The 14488-nt window shown below is 40.5% G+C and overlaps 1 protein-coding gene across 3 annotated transcripts in view; it reads right to left on the reverse strand.

The window, feature by feature from the left end:
• atxn1a (ataxin 1a) overlaps nucleotides 1–14488 on the reverse strand; it is a 110887-nt gene that overhangs the window by 15770 nt on the left and 80629 nt on the right. For 2 of the 3 annotated variants that reach the window (XM_086279755.1, XM_086279756.1), the window contains exon 3: nucleotides 13699–13814. The gene's annotated coding sequence lies outside the window, so the exon portion shown is untranslated. Of the gene's footprint in view, nucleotides 1–2780; nucleotides 2934–13698; nucleotides 13815–14488 lie in introns of those variants that run through there. The other variant, XM_086279757.1, reaches the window with a different exon arrangement.

Consider the following 14488-nt stretch of genomic DNA (forward strand, 5'->3'; position numbering starts at 1 on the left):
TAGTGTATAAACTGAGCATTGGTAAACAAGCAAAACTAAACTACAAATGATCTTCCAAAAAAGTTGAGATGCTGTTTAAATAATGAATTTGAAGCCAGAAGCAAGTTTGAAAAGGGTTAGTGGAGGAGTAAAAAGACAAAAAAAAAAAAAGCATAATATTAAAAAGCACCTAGAGCTATGGAAACAGGTCAATTACATAAAACATCCAGAGAACCTGACATTCAGAGTTAAAGATGGGGGAGGTGTTTACCCACTCTGGAAAGGTGTCAAATATTTCAGCAATTTAAAAAAATTATGTCTTTTAATTTGACAATCATCCCTGAGAAATCTTTGCATGCAAGGGATGAGGCCAAAAGCACAAGATTCTGTAGTGGTATTTCCTGTCAGTTGTGAACCAGTCCTAGTCGACACATTTCATCGTCGTATCCACAAATGCCAGCTCAAGCTCTACCATAAAAAGAAAAAAATATTTATATAAACAAGATCCAGAAATGCGGCTGCACTTTCTGAGCAGCTGCGGTTTAGATGGTACAGCGGGCTGGCCACTAATCATACGCTCCTGCACAAGCCCAAGTGTCTTGGACAAGACACTGAGTCCCAAGATGCTGAAAATGGCAGGCCAGCATGGCATCTCTGCTTCTACAGAGTGAGTGAAATACAACGTATAGAACGATTAAAAGGTGACGAGATTTGCAGGATAAGGAGCCTAATGCAGTCTCAGGAGGCAGATTCGTTTAAACAGAAAATGCACCTTTTATTAGGCGGTTAGAAAGTCCATGCAAAAATCCAACCGATGACCAAAAACTTGCAGACGGCACACAAGATAGGTAATAGACACTGTGACAAAGGACAACGGGAAGACATGATTATTTATACACACAGAGACACACTAAGGGGTAATCGGGGAAACAGGAAATGCCTGGGTAGCAAGACACAGCAGAAAACAATCAAGACAACAAGACAAGCAATGTCAAACTACACAAAACACAGAAGACATACAGCTATCTACAAAATGTAAAACAGGACAAAGGAGACTAACATACTAAAGTTTGACGTGGAAAGACATATGAGAGAAAGCTGGGACAACAACCTAAATAAAGAACTTTACAACTTTAACATCTTTTGGAAACTATAAGGAAAATGACCTCAGAGAAGAGGGGTGATCTGACTTGTTATCAGCACACAGTTCAAATAGGGAAGCATGGCAGGGGCCATTTGTGAAGAACCACTAATACTGAGAAATATTTGAGATTTCAAAGCAACACAGACTGCCATCCAGATGAAATCTTTTTCAGGAAGATAATGCCAAACCACATTTTGCACATATACCAACATACTGGCTCTATGGTAAGAGTGCTGCTTCTAAACAACTCCCTTTGGTTCACCCTTATGAAAGGAAATAGACAAAAGAGTAAACTGCTGCGCAGCTGAAATCCTATAAAGAATGGGTAAATATTACAGCAACTGGTTGCTAAACACTTATAGTATTGTTAAAAAAGGGTGATGCAACACAGTGGTGAATGTGACATTATCCTAACTTTTTCAAAATGTTCTTCAGACATCAAATGTTAAATGAGCAAGTGTTTTTCTAATAAACACATTTCTCATTTCAAGATATTTTTATGAAATAACGGTTTAAATGAATGCAAATCATCTCACTCGGGTTTTGTTTACATTTTACATGCTATTGCAACTTTTTTTATGCAAATGCTGCTGCACATAATGTATATGCCTTTCAGTGTGTGTGTGGGTGCATGATTGCCCAGTCATAATCATAATCATGATCAAAGGGATAAGTCCAACGTGATGTGTTATCTCACAGCTAAATATAGTTCAACTAGAAAGTAGAGTGTTGCTACAGGCTTATACTTCACTGTCTGTCTCTCCTTCTCTTATTTCTTGATCTAAGCTTCTCTGCAGCTTTTTGTTGACGTAGTTTTGCATTCATCTGTGTGAGTGTGTGTTTGCAAGCACGGCGCTGCCTATGTGTGTGCGTGTGCACATTAGAAGAACCCTTGCCAGACTGGGAACTTTGACAAGGCTGCCACTTTATTCACTGTCATCCTCCGCTCGTAATTGCACACAAACAACAACAAACAACACACATATAGGAGTACGGACAGATAGTGAGAGAGTGATGGAGGATCTGCCAATGACAGATGGGCACAGAGTTAGAGAAGCTCAAGGGGGGCCGAGAAAGAGAGTAGCAAGGCGGAGAGAAACTGAGAAAGAGGGAGAGTGGTTAAGAGTTACACAAACAAAGGGAGATAGAGATGGAGAGAAATTAATGACTGTGAGAAAGAGAGAGAGTCTTGTTCAGAAAACAAACACTTAGGCAGTGTTGCATGACTTGCACTTTCTCACCCCTCGGCAGCCCTGAGCTTGGTTGGATGGTTGGGTGGATGGAGGCTGGGGTAGGGAGGAGGGAGAGGGGGCAGACACACAGACGGGCAGGCAGGGAGAGCCAATGGAAGGAGAAGAATGAGAAAAATGTGAGAAGAGAAGAGAAGAGAAGAGAAGAGAAGAGAAGAGAAGAGAAGAGAAGAGAAGAGAAGAGAAGAGAAGAGAAGAGAAGAGAAGAGAAGAGAAGAGCTTCAGGAGAACGGACGAATGCAAGAAACAAGCAACGACGTTTGTAGGATAAACTAGGGCAGTACGCATTTACAAAAGGCATACTGTGAGACAACACCACAAGCATTTGAGACACACACAGGCTGACTCTGCTGCTCCCATACACACTTCATTCAGAGCGAGCGCAAAACTGTGTGAAGTGTACTTACCAGGGTAGCAGGAGTAGCCCACTTCTGCAGCATGCTTTCTCTCCCCCTCTCATTCCTTTGCTCCCTTAACTGCTCCCTTCTCCTGCTCTGCTGTGTCCCTTGTAAAGCACCCCGAGTCTCTCTCTCCCTCTCTCACGCTCTCTCTCTCTCAGGCGGTAAATCCCAAGCAGTGTACTTGTGCTACAAACTGCTATCTGCCTTTCTCCCCCCCCCTCCCCCCAAACAGACACCACAGACACACACACACAGAGCCAGCAACCTTCTACTAAATCTGGCAGGCAGGAAGCTCCCTCACTACCACTGAAATACAGCACTCAGGTGATCTCTCTCACACACACACACACACTCGCACAAACGTACACACAAAACTGGTAGCACACACTAGCACACGCCCACAGGGAGGGAGTCCCGCATGCAGAGCTCCAACGTGTATTATGCAAGGGGCTGAATGCGAGCCAGAGCTCTCACACTGTCTGCCACACACACACACACACACACACACACACACACACACACACACACACACACGCAAGCACACACAGGGCCCCTCCCACAGTTCGCTCGTCCAACTTCATCAGGTATTCATTCAAAAAACACACACATGCCAGCTGGCTGCACGCCCAGAGACCGCTTACAAGCAGAGAAAGAGAACGAAAGGGAGGGAGAGGGAGAGAGAGAGGCTGGGTGGGAGGGTGTTACAGTGAGAAGGGCAGAGAGGGGACTGTGGGAGAGATAAAGGCGGAGGGAGGGAGAAAGTGAGTAGTAGAGATTAGAGAGAGGGAGGCAGACAGAAACAGAGTGAGCGCATGAAAGAGTGACACATGGAAAACTCGTCGAGACACACCGATAGACTTGCATATAAGGCTGATCTGATCTGATCACGGTGACGCCAGACATATTTGATATATGCTGGAGAGGAACCGAGGAAAGGTGTCTTGTTTATAAAGGTGTAAGGGTTTGTGAATTAAATCAAGGAGGCAAAAGGAAAATCAGAACCTCTTTTCGTCCCCCTTTTCAGATATAGTTGGTTTCATGCTCGGATTCGACAAGCCTGCATTTCCCAGTTTTGACCACTAGATGGTATGACTGATTACAATTGTAGAGGAGTCTATTTCCGTTAGTTAGCTGACCTAGTTAAAAGACCATTTGGAAGTAAATATAGATGAAATGTGCTCTTCAATGCTAAGAGATGTAGCACGCACAGAAGAGAAATGAGCACTCTCTTATAGGATGTTAACACACACACAAACACACGTGCGCACACATGCAATGACTAACTAACTTACAGAAAAATGATTCCCGAAAGATTTAGTTGGTCTAAACATGCACTAAAAAGACATCCTGTTTGTTTTAGTTGGCCTTCCTGTCAGCTTGATATCATTCCAGGGTTCCAATGTTCAACACTGGGTATTCATAGTTTCTGGCAGCAGGAGACATTTCAATATTTGCAATGAATGTGGTAACATATAAAACACAGAGTAAAATGCTCAATGTGAAGAGTTTTAAAAAGCAGGAATGTCACAGTTTATTTGTAGTCTTTTTATTTTATTTTTCATAGGGCATTCTTACCGATAAGCGATCATCTAGTACGGTTGGGCTTTCGTTCATGTTGACAACACAGTTCGTGATTTGCTATGGCACTGAAAGTTGCGAAATTTCCTTCCTGTTTCAAAAATATTCCACCCATTTCTAAAGAAATTGAATATTGTGCATTTCTTTAGAAATGTTAAGATCGGGGAATTTGAAGGCAGTTTTGGAAATGTAACCAACACCACTGCATTTTATCATGATCCTTCATGATGCACTGCATATGCGCTATAAAATCGTAATATTACGTTGTTAACGAAGAGTCTTTTAACATCAAAATGAAGCTCAAAAGAATTAACTCAAAATATCTGATTGAGGAGGAAAAGCAAAGCAAAAAACTGCACAACTATGACTATTTTGTCCATTAAACATCCTGCCCTAACCCAAGAAATACAATATGATTAGTAAGCCTGTAGCCTTCTAACATAGAGATATTTCTCAGCAAGCTTGAATCATAATTCACTGTATGAAGAGTTCACTAGAAGAACAAGTCATTAGTTTTTCCATTTAAATCAAATACAATGCAAACTATGATAAAGTCTCAGTACATTAAAGTACATTTTAGTATTTTAACACGCTTTGCCGATCCGATCAGCTGTTCGTAACACTTCCCACATTGAAACAGACGTCAACGCGAACTGTCGCATGTCCACCATTTCCTGTCCAAAACCGGAAGTGACGTCATTTTCGCGGAAAATGTAGTTTTTTACTTGTAGGCCTTAAAAGCCTATACTGGTGTTTTTATAAGTCATGTTTGACTCTATACTTTTCTGAATAGTTGCTGGGATGCTTAGAACTCGAATTGCACTGCTGGAAATAGTTTGTTTTGATGCACCTGCTGTTTTCTTTGCAAATTTGCATCATAGGATTGTTCTTTGTTTTTCCTGCAGTATATAAAAATTGCTGTATCTCCAAAATAAAACTATGAAGACACTCAAAATAAATTTCCTGTTGTTGTAAACTATTTTTTTGCAACTTTTTTGTATTTAAAGTTTTGAGGGATAAGCCCCTTAAATTTCCCCAAGTAGAAATATATGTAAAAAAAACAAACAAAAACGATTTTCAATTTTTTTGTAGTTTATTGCACTTTTTTGCAATTAATGTACTTACTATGGACTTAATGCATACATATTATTAAAATATGGGCTATAACAGTTGTATTGATGTATAGCAACTTGAAATGCTCCCAAAAATGCCACTACAACATGTAAAAAAATATATATAAGCTCTGGCGGATTTGGTTCTATGGTAGGTCTTAAAGGGTTAAATAAATATCGTCAAATAATCGAGAGCTCAATTTCAGTGAAAATAATCGTGATTATCATTTTTGCCATAATCGAGCAGCCCTATTTGTGTGGGTTTGTTTACAAGTGAAAGCAGGATAAGACAAAGAGAGCGAGACAAAGTGGGAGTAGAGAATGAGCAGAAAGAAATTAGAAATTTTAGTTTCTTGCTTGGCGATCCGAAGTCTAGCCCTGCACGCCTCCCTCCTTTGATCAGGTGGACCGTCTCGCCTGAAGCCTTGGTGAAACTTTTCGCCAACTGCTGAATCTAAAGATAAATGATACCTGTTGTTTCAAATGTAGCCTGAAGCCCAACCAAGACAACTGATTCAGTTGGGTGTGACTGAAAATTGGAAACCAATACGCTTCCAAAACATCACTATTGCTCAATCTTGGCACGACTTGCCTTCCTCAAAACCCATTTCTCATTGTCCTTTAGCATAAAAGTGTCCTGTTGAATCCCTACAAATGTACATAACTGCTTCATGGTGAATGTGCTGTATGTGTATAACACGACATCATAATCATCGCACATCTCCAGCTTTAGAAAAACACACATTTTTTCTTTGATTGACAATAATTTGACATAATCTTTCCACTTTAAACAACAAGAAGCACTTTAATGCAGACCTGACTGACAAGCCACACTCCTTAGTGAGTTTGATTAGAAATGGCCAGAATGAAGGTTGAATCAAAACACACGCATTGAGCTTTTCAACAAGACTCACTCATAACATGACACCTCAGTCAATGATCGCCTCTCATCAAGAATCAATGAATTGTTAAGTGCACTGAAAAATTCACTGCAAAACCTGCCTTATTCTGTCTCAGCCTTCTGCCTTTCTGCAGAGCACAGTCTCAGTCACAGCCAGTCACTAAGGAAACTGATGAAAAGCTTCTATATATACACACACACCCATATACATATCACACACTGCTCTGCTCTCTCTCCCTGTCACACACACACTGAATCTCTGTGCCGCTCTCTCTCAGTCGCCCACGCAAACTTCACACACGCTGTGGTTATGACAACAGCAACCCCCGCCATCCTACGCTCTCTTTACCCATCTATCCCCTCCCGTCTCCGTCGGCAAAAGTCTCAGCTCCCTTGTTTATCCATGTCTTTCCATCTGTCTCTGGGCCTATGTGTGACTATGTGTGTGTATGTGTGCGCAAGCTGGTGAGAGAGCACGTGTAGAGCCATCTAATGGTCACACACTCATACACACAAACTGTGTCTGCCAGACAGACTTTATGAACTAATGTTCTGTCAGTAATCTATTATTCAGAACCTTTTGTAATCATTTCATAATTATGCTAATAGTGCCCTCTGAACTTTGGGGCATTTACACGGTCTGCAAATATCTTTCATTTTTCCCCTCGCTCACAAACCCTCTGCCAGACTGTTAACTTGCTGGCAGTGTAGTGCGCTACTTCGGCCCAAGCCACATCCCATTCACAAACCTACTAATCCACACACACTATTAGATCCCTGCTAGTCACACACACAAAGAAGTATGCATGTGTGTGTTTGCAGGATTAGGGAGGGACTGGAATGGATGGGCAAATCACTGCTAAGCTCCTCTATTGCTGCATAATCCTACTGAGTACACACACACACAGGCACACATACACTCACGCAAACAATAGTAGTCATCGTTGACATTCAGACACACAAATATGCAGGCAAAAGTCCAACACACTTATTCAATAACAAATGCAGACATAAACACTCAGATATCTTTTCAAAGACAATATATAATCCTGTTCGGAGTATGTGTGTTGCAGTACAAAAGGGAGTAAAAGAGAAATGTGGGATGGGAGGTAGCTGGAGACAGAAAACATGAGTTGGGTTTTTTTCATCTTCTGTTAAAAAAAAAAAAAAGACCCCAACGAAGAGAGAAAAATGGAGATAAAAGTAAAAGACAGAAAAGAGGCGTAAAAAAGAGAGATAAATGTAATCCAAACACCATTATGCAATCTATTCATTCACTCTGCCCACACAACTAGAACCCTTTTGTCCATTCAACCACCTTCCCCAACCCTTCAAGAAATGCAATACATACAATTAGTAATCCTGTTTTAAATTCTAAATATGACTCAATTAGTGTTTAAGAACATCGAAATATTTCTCCACAAGCTTGAATCATAATTTATTGTGTAATGTAAAAGGGTTCACAAGAAGAACCAGTTATCCAGTGACTGTAGTTAATAAACAAAGAAGAAGAAAAAACAACAACCAGTAAGGTCACTGTAAATTACATACGCTGACCCCATGTGGTCCTATGGAGTTAGTGCAAGCATACAGCCCATTTGTATCTTAAGTCGGCCAAAGGAGTAAAAAAAGAAATACTGTACCCCTTACTTTACTTTACTTAGAGGTTTATATATTTAATCCCTGAGATGTCTGAATAAAAATATTGAATGAACATATCTATACATATCTATATATACATACATACATACATACATACATACATACAAACATACATACATATATATATATAAATATGTAGTATTTGTAGTTTTGTAGTAAAACTAATGAAAATACAGTAAAAAAATCTAAGCCATCTAGTGGGCCAGATTGGACCTTTGGGCAGGCCAATTTTAGCTCATGGGTCAGATGTTTGGCACCCCTGCACTAAGCTAATGAAGCAACAAAAATTGTAAAAAACAAAAAACGTTTTCATATTCACATAATGAAGAAATGGTTTACTGAATCTGTGTGTTTGGGGTTTTTTTTGTTTGTTTTTTAAAGGTTTTTAAAGTTTACTCATGGTTGCTTCATTACTTTCCTTCACTACTTTTTGTTTTAGGCATTTTAAAAATGTTTGTCTTGCTGACTCATCTGACAAATCTTACTATAATACACATAATGAGTTTGTTTGCCCGTGAACTCCCGCTTCACAATCAGGAGTTGAACAACCAAAACATGCACCCAGGTTGAGTACCCAATGGGCATGCAGATTGCTAAAATGTACCTTCCTGACTTATGTGATATAGATAAGAACCAGGTTCTTATCTATATCACATAAGGCTAAAAGGCTTTTTAGCATTTATTCATCCAAAGCGCCTTATAAAGCATAGAATCATTTTAATTTCATAACAAAAACATAAAATTTATTATCACAAAACTTTAAATGAGCATGGTATTATGATGACAGTATTTTGCCTAGAAACCACCTAACAACACATCATGCACTAAGTACCATAGGCCTGTACTAGTACTTCTACTGGTATCAAACTCAAGATGAAAAGAATAAAAAATTTCCCATATTAAAATTTTCAGTCAGAACCACTATAGTTAAAGCTGATGCAGTAATTTGCCAATATGGCACTGTTTAGGGGGCATTCCCTCCCTTCTGTCCGCACACATTCAAATCATTAGGTGGGGAGAGCAACAGCAAATCAGTGGCAGGCGTGTTTTAGTCAGATACATCAGGTAAGCTTTGTACTTTGTAGAGCTGAAGTGGAGGTGGGTTGAGAAGTAGCTTGCAGGTGAACAGCACCTATAAAGAATTTTAGTAGCTCACCCTAAATAAGATTTTCCAATTGGATGGGAAGAAAGTTATGCTCTATAATTCTTTTATTATCTCCTACAATGTAACATATGTAGAGTGTGACTGACAGAGTTTTTCTTATTAAACCGATTTCCTTCCTTCCATCCCATTTTTTCATACAAAAAGTCAATTTGCGATGCCCATGTTTATCTGATGATTTGTTCATATAAGTGGGAGAAATGCGAAAAAGAAAAGAAAAAGAAAAAAAAAATCAGACTCCGCTGACATGAGTAAGAGCTTTCAAAATCTGATGTCAGGCTGAGAACTATGCTGACAGGTGCATGTGCGCGAGTCTGAGGTGCTGCAGAGATCACAGCACTAAACAGAATGGCTGAGCAGACAAATATTAATACATAATGTGGCTGGAGTTGTTTGTCAGTGCACATACACTTTATTTTTTTCCCTCCTTGACAGAAAAAAAAAGAAGAATTCACTCAGATTTTAGGATGGTCGCTGCATGTGTCGACATCTAGGACAGAGAACCATACTGCTGTGTTCGCTGAAGGTGAACTGCCCGCTGTAATGGACACAGACAGGCAGACTGGCACTAATTGGCATGAATGGGCATGGCAGCAGGCCTTTTGTGGATGAAGGAGAGGTGAGCGGCTGCTCAGCATGTGTCCTTGTCTATGAATAATGCGTTCCACCTTTTCAAAGGCACACGGACAAAAATGTCAGAGCGGCAGCGCCACTGCTTGAGCACACATTCATCAAAGTCCTCTGCTCTACACAAACACACATCCAACACTCCTGAGACTCAACAGGACACACGTGCAGCGCACACCAGAGCCAGTACAGTACTCAGCAATCATCCAAACAAACAAATTCCACAGGCAGACTCTCACAAACACAAAGGCTCCACGCTCCACAGGTGTCTGCATGCTGCCCAGCAGCATCCCTGCTTGTGAGGCTAAAATTTGTGTGATGAAAAGAATAGAGTTTAACGTAGCATACAAATCCATACATCCCTCCATTCATGTTACCCTGCACACTATGGAAAATAGCTGTGCTCTGTCCTCTCGGTCTCCCAGAAGGGAATAAGGTTTTCTGTGCTGGTAACAAAGAGATAATATTTTATTTTCCAAATCTGTGATCAACTGAAAATACTGCAACAGAAAATAAAGCTGCATTTTAAATGTTATATGTGCGTAGACAAATAAAGATGGAAACTTTCTCACTAAGACAGAAAGCATGCAGTTAGTGGGTAACTGTATTTCTACATTTTCCAAAGAAAAGACCTCACAGGACTGATTGATTTCATCACTGGACACACATAACAAAGAAGTGGAAGTCTTTACATGTGTAAACTCTAAAGGCTGCTTCAATTTCTGCCTATTTGTTGATAAGGAACTACGGCATTTCAAGATTTCTTAAATGCGACTGTGTGTTTAGGCAACACTTTCCACCAGCATCTTCAAAACACCACTACACTGAAATTGTTCTGACGGGCTGTAGTGACCTTAAGCACCATGCCAACGTACTTTATGTGGTTTTTCTGGCCTTGAATTTGTTCCCCAGCTATATATGCAACGTCTTGGCTGATAATACGAGCCAAAGAATTACTTTGACTTTCTAGCTTACACTAGAAATACCATAACTGAAGTTTATGTTAGTGCTTCAATCTCATTTTTCCAACTTCGCCTGACCTGACAAAGCAATTTATATTTAGAGATTGTGGTAAAGAAAAAAGCTTCAAGTATGCACAAACAGTGAGTTGGATTTGGTTCACTCCAACATTCCCACTGCTTCAGACTTTGAAGCTAGAATGACAAAAAGGAAACAGACAGACTGACCACACAGGCTTGTCACTGCTCGCTTCACTTTCCCAACTAATCTGTCACTTTCTTTTAACATCATTATTCTCGGTTTGTTTTTATTCACACACACAAACACACACAAACTGAAAGACCAGCAAATTGTGTGCAGTTAGCAAAACAAGCTTATTTCTGTGCAATATGCTTCCGTATGCATGCAGCTGTCTCGTGTTTTAGAAAGACACACACCCTTGTTTTACTATCTTTATTGGGACTCCCCCTAACCCCAGTCTCACACGCACACTCAAACACTCACAAATTGCCTTCAGGATGGTCGTACGTGTCCTCCTGAGACACAACACCCTCTGACCATGACCCCATTTCAACACCAAACCCAATCTCTGCCTGGAACACCAGAGGGTTTGACTGCAGTTATGTAAGCCTTTGCAGTGGTAGAGAAACAGAGGGAAGGACAGAGAGAAGAGGGTAAAAAAAAAAAGAAAAAAGAAAAAAAAAAAAGAGGGCAGGAGAGATGGACACCGGGACCAGGAGTGGGGGAGCGGGATTAAAGTACAAGTAAATGATGGCGAAGCAGAAAGAAGATAAGAGAGACGGTGAACGAGACAGTGATGTCACCTTGTACTTGCGCTGCAGTGAGACGGACAAAGAGAGCGAGTAACAGAGGTAGAGAGAAAGGGATGTTGAGAGATCTATTAGCTGATAGAAGCCATGCAGACAGCCTCCCACTCCTTAGGCAATTGATTCGAAGGATATTGTGCTGAATGCTGTCTGCGTGTGTGCGCAACTGAGTGACAGTGAAACTAGCTTTGAGCCTCGGGGCATAAAGTACTAGTACTAGAAAGCTACTGGCGTGTTTCTACAACTGAAATGTAAACCATCACATTTTAGGGTAAATTCTTAATGTTTCGTGAATGTAACGATTTGGATTTAGCACATAGTGATTATGGTTAAAATCTCCTTTGAGTAAGTTTTGGTGAATGCGACGTCCTTTTAAGTGGCAAAAACAAGTTTGCATGTCTGTGTGTGTTTCAAGAGGACAACATAATGGAATGCCTCGATTCGAGACTTGCCAAGAGCCCTTTTCCCATACGCCAGGGAGCCAAGACTTCCCCAACCAGCCAAGAATAGCACCGACACTCTCTCTCTCTGTCTCTCTGCTTTACTCTCTCTCACCCACACTCACGAGCACTCACACATTTTTACTGTTTGGATTTGACAAGAAGGGTGATAGTGTGAAGGAGGAAATAACAGCCGTGTGCACTTCAACACCGTTACAGAAAAAGAAGAAGAAGAGGGACATTTTCTAAATTCATATTTGTACTCTTCAACAAGCAGTGCAGTGAGACGTTTTTTAGGACACAATATGTTTTGATCAATATGACGCTAATAAATCTTCATTTATTTGAGTTTCAATTAACTCAAGGAAGGAGGGGGGGGGGGGGTTAGGGAGGCAGGAAGACAGAGACATACAAAAGCATAGAGAGGCAGTGAAACTGCCGTGCTGGCTGCTCCCTGTGGGGTAAATGGGTTTGTTGTTCTCTCTGTGGATGTGTACTTACAGTATATGTGATTTTTTTTTCTTTCTTATTTTTTTGAGGCAGCAGTAAACTGGTGGATAGAGATGTGGACCACAGTGCATTCCCTTACTGCCACTGCATCACAACAACAGGCAGGAACATGTTTTCTACTCCAAAAAAAGAAAAAGAAAAAGCAATGACATACTGTATAAGAACCAGCCTTACTGACAGTACAGCTCACTTTTTTTGTCTTCAAACCAGTGTTTAAGCATCTCTACTAGATGTGATTACCAAAGCTGGGCTTAAAAGGAGTTAAAATATTCTACTTTAAAACTTGTTTCTCTCCTTGTGACTCACTGGGAAAACAGCTTATAGTGAGAGGCTATCCATCAAACAGAAGACCCGAGTTCAAATCCTTGACCTCACTGAAATGTCTGTGAGTGAGATAATCGGCAGCAGCTCCAAAGGTGCTATTCTGTAGCTGACCCTGCCATCTTACTTCCCTGCGGTAAAGGTAGGAAGCGAAACAGAATTTCCCCTTTGGGGATCGATATTACCACAAAAAGACAGCACTTTCGCAGTGAGTAATTCAGAGAAAATCAAAGCAGTTGTAGTCTGTGCTTTTCAAGAAATGTGAAGAACAGCAGCTCTATTTGTAGAGAAATATTAGATAGCAGATACTGAAAGAAAAACATTAGAAATACATATGCAATGCAAACAAAGCTGTAAACCAAACAATTCCTTCTCAAGCCGTACATTTACCTCACATATGAAAGGTGGTTTTTGGTGTGTTGTTTTTTACATGTAGAAGTCGCTGATTTGAACCTTGCTAAACACGCATCTGTGCAGCAGTTGGAATGTCAGGTTTATTGCAAAACTGGACTCTTAGTCAAAGAGAAAACACTGATCTGGAAAAGTCCTTGATGCCAGAACTAATAACATCAAATTAACCATGGCAGACTAACAGCTTTTAGGTTGAAATAACAATGTGATAGCAGTTTGTCAGTTGTGATTCAGCAGTAATGAGCCAACTACTGTGTCCTAGGTTGTCAAGCACAACCTGAGTTCTAGCAACTTAAAAACACGATACGCAGCGGGTCGCCGTGCACAGACGAAACTAGATTACATAGCAAAGAACAGAAGATGCTTTTTAAAAAATAATTTTCACCATGGTATCAATGCAAAGACAATTTTACCTCATTCAACACAACCCCTCCAGAGCCCCCAGGTGTGTCAGCAGGTGGTACAGCCCATGGAGAGGGTTCCAGACTATCCCAGAATGCAGTGTGTTGACTCAGGGACACAGCACTCCCTGGTGAATGAAAACAACAAACAAAGTTACTCAAAATTTATAGGGAAATATAGGGGGAAAGCGCATATGTTTATATAAATTCACATATATTCATATACGCTGTGTCAGCAATAGCAAGAATGGATCTGGACACACAGCTGAGGACAGACTGCATTGTTCCGTCAATAAAAATAATCACTGCTCTTCTTTGATTCAAGAAGAAAAACCGTGGTTCTGATTATTTTGCTACAAACAAGTAAATAAAAGTCCTACAATAAGACAAAACCCCCCACTTCTGTCATGATTATGTGGATGTTGATGAATTATGTGTGAATAGGTGGATTTTATGCTGCGATTGTTGCTGTGCATGAACATAAGTTAAAAATGATTTGTGATATTTGTTAGAGAAAAGGTGGGGGACATCTAGCACTTCCATATCTATGAGAAGCTTCAAGTGCTTCGCTGTTTTAAAAACTGCAGGTCATCATTATACACAGTGCATGTCATACTCGGGGAAGAAACTCCAGAGTATCTTTAAAGACATCAAATGTGCAACAAGCTGACTCGAGCAGACGCCCACGCACCAACATAAGAGACAGACTAGCTGATTGTCGACAGTGTGTACACACTCTGTGGGACTAATTAGGCAGGTTGTGCTGGAGTGACGGCTATGTTATGGGGATACAAGACACATG

Source organism: Aulonocara sp. 'chitande type north' Nkhata Bay, linkage group LG22 (genome assembly GCF_057382095.1).
Source record: "Aulonocara sp. 'chitande type north' Nkhata Bay isolate Kocher_YH1m ecotype deep benthic linkage group LG22, A_spYH_male_GT1.1, whole genome shotgun sequence".
Lineage (NCBI taxonomy): Eukaryota > Metazoa > Chordata > Actinopteri > Cichliformes > Cichlidae > Aulonocara > Aulonocara sp. 'chitande type north' Nkhata Bay.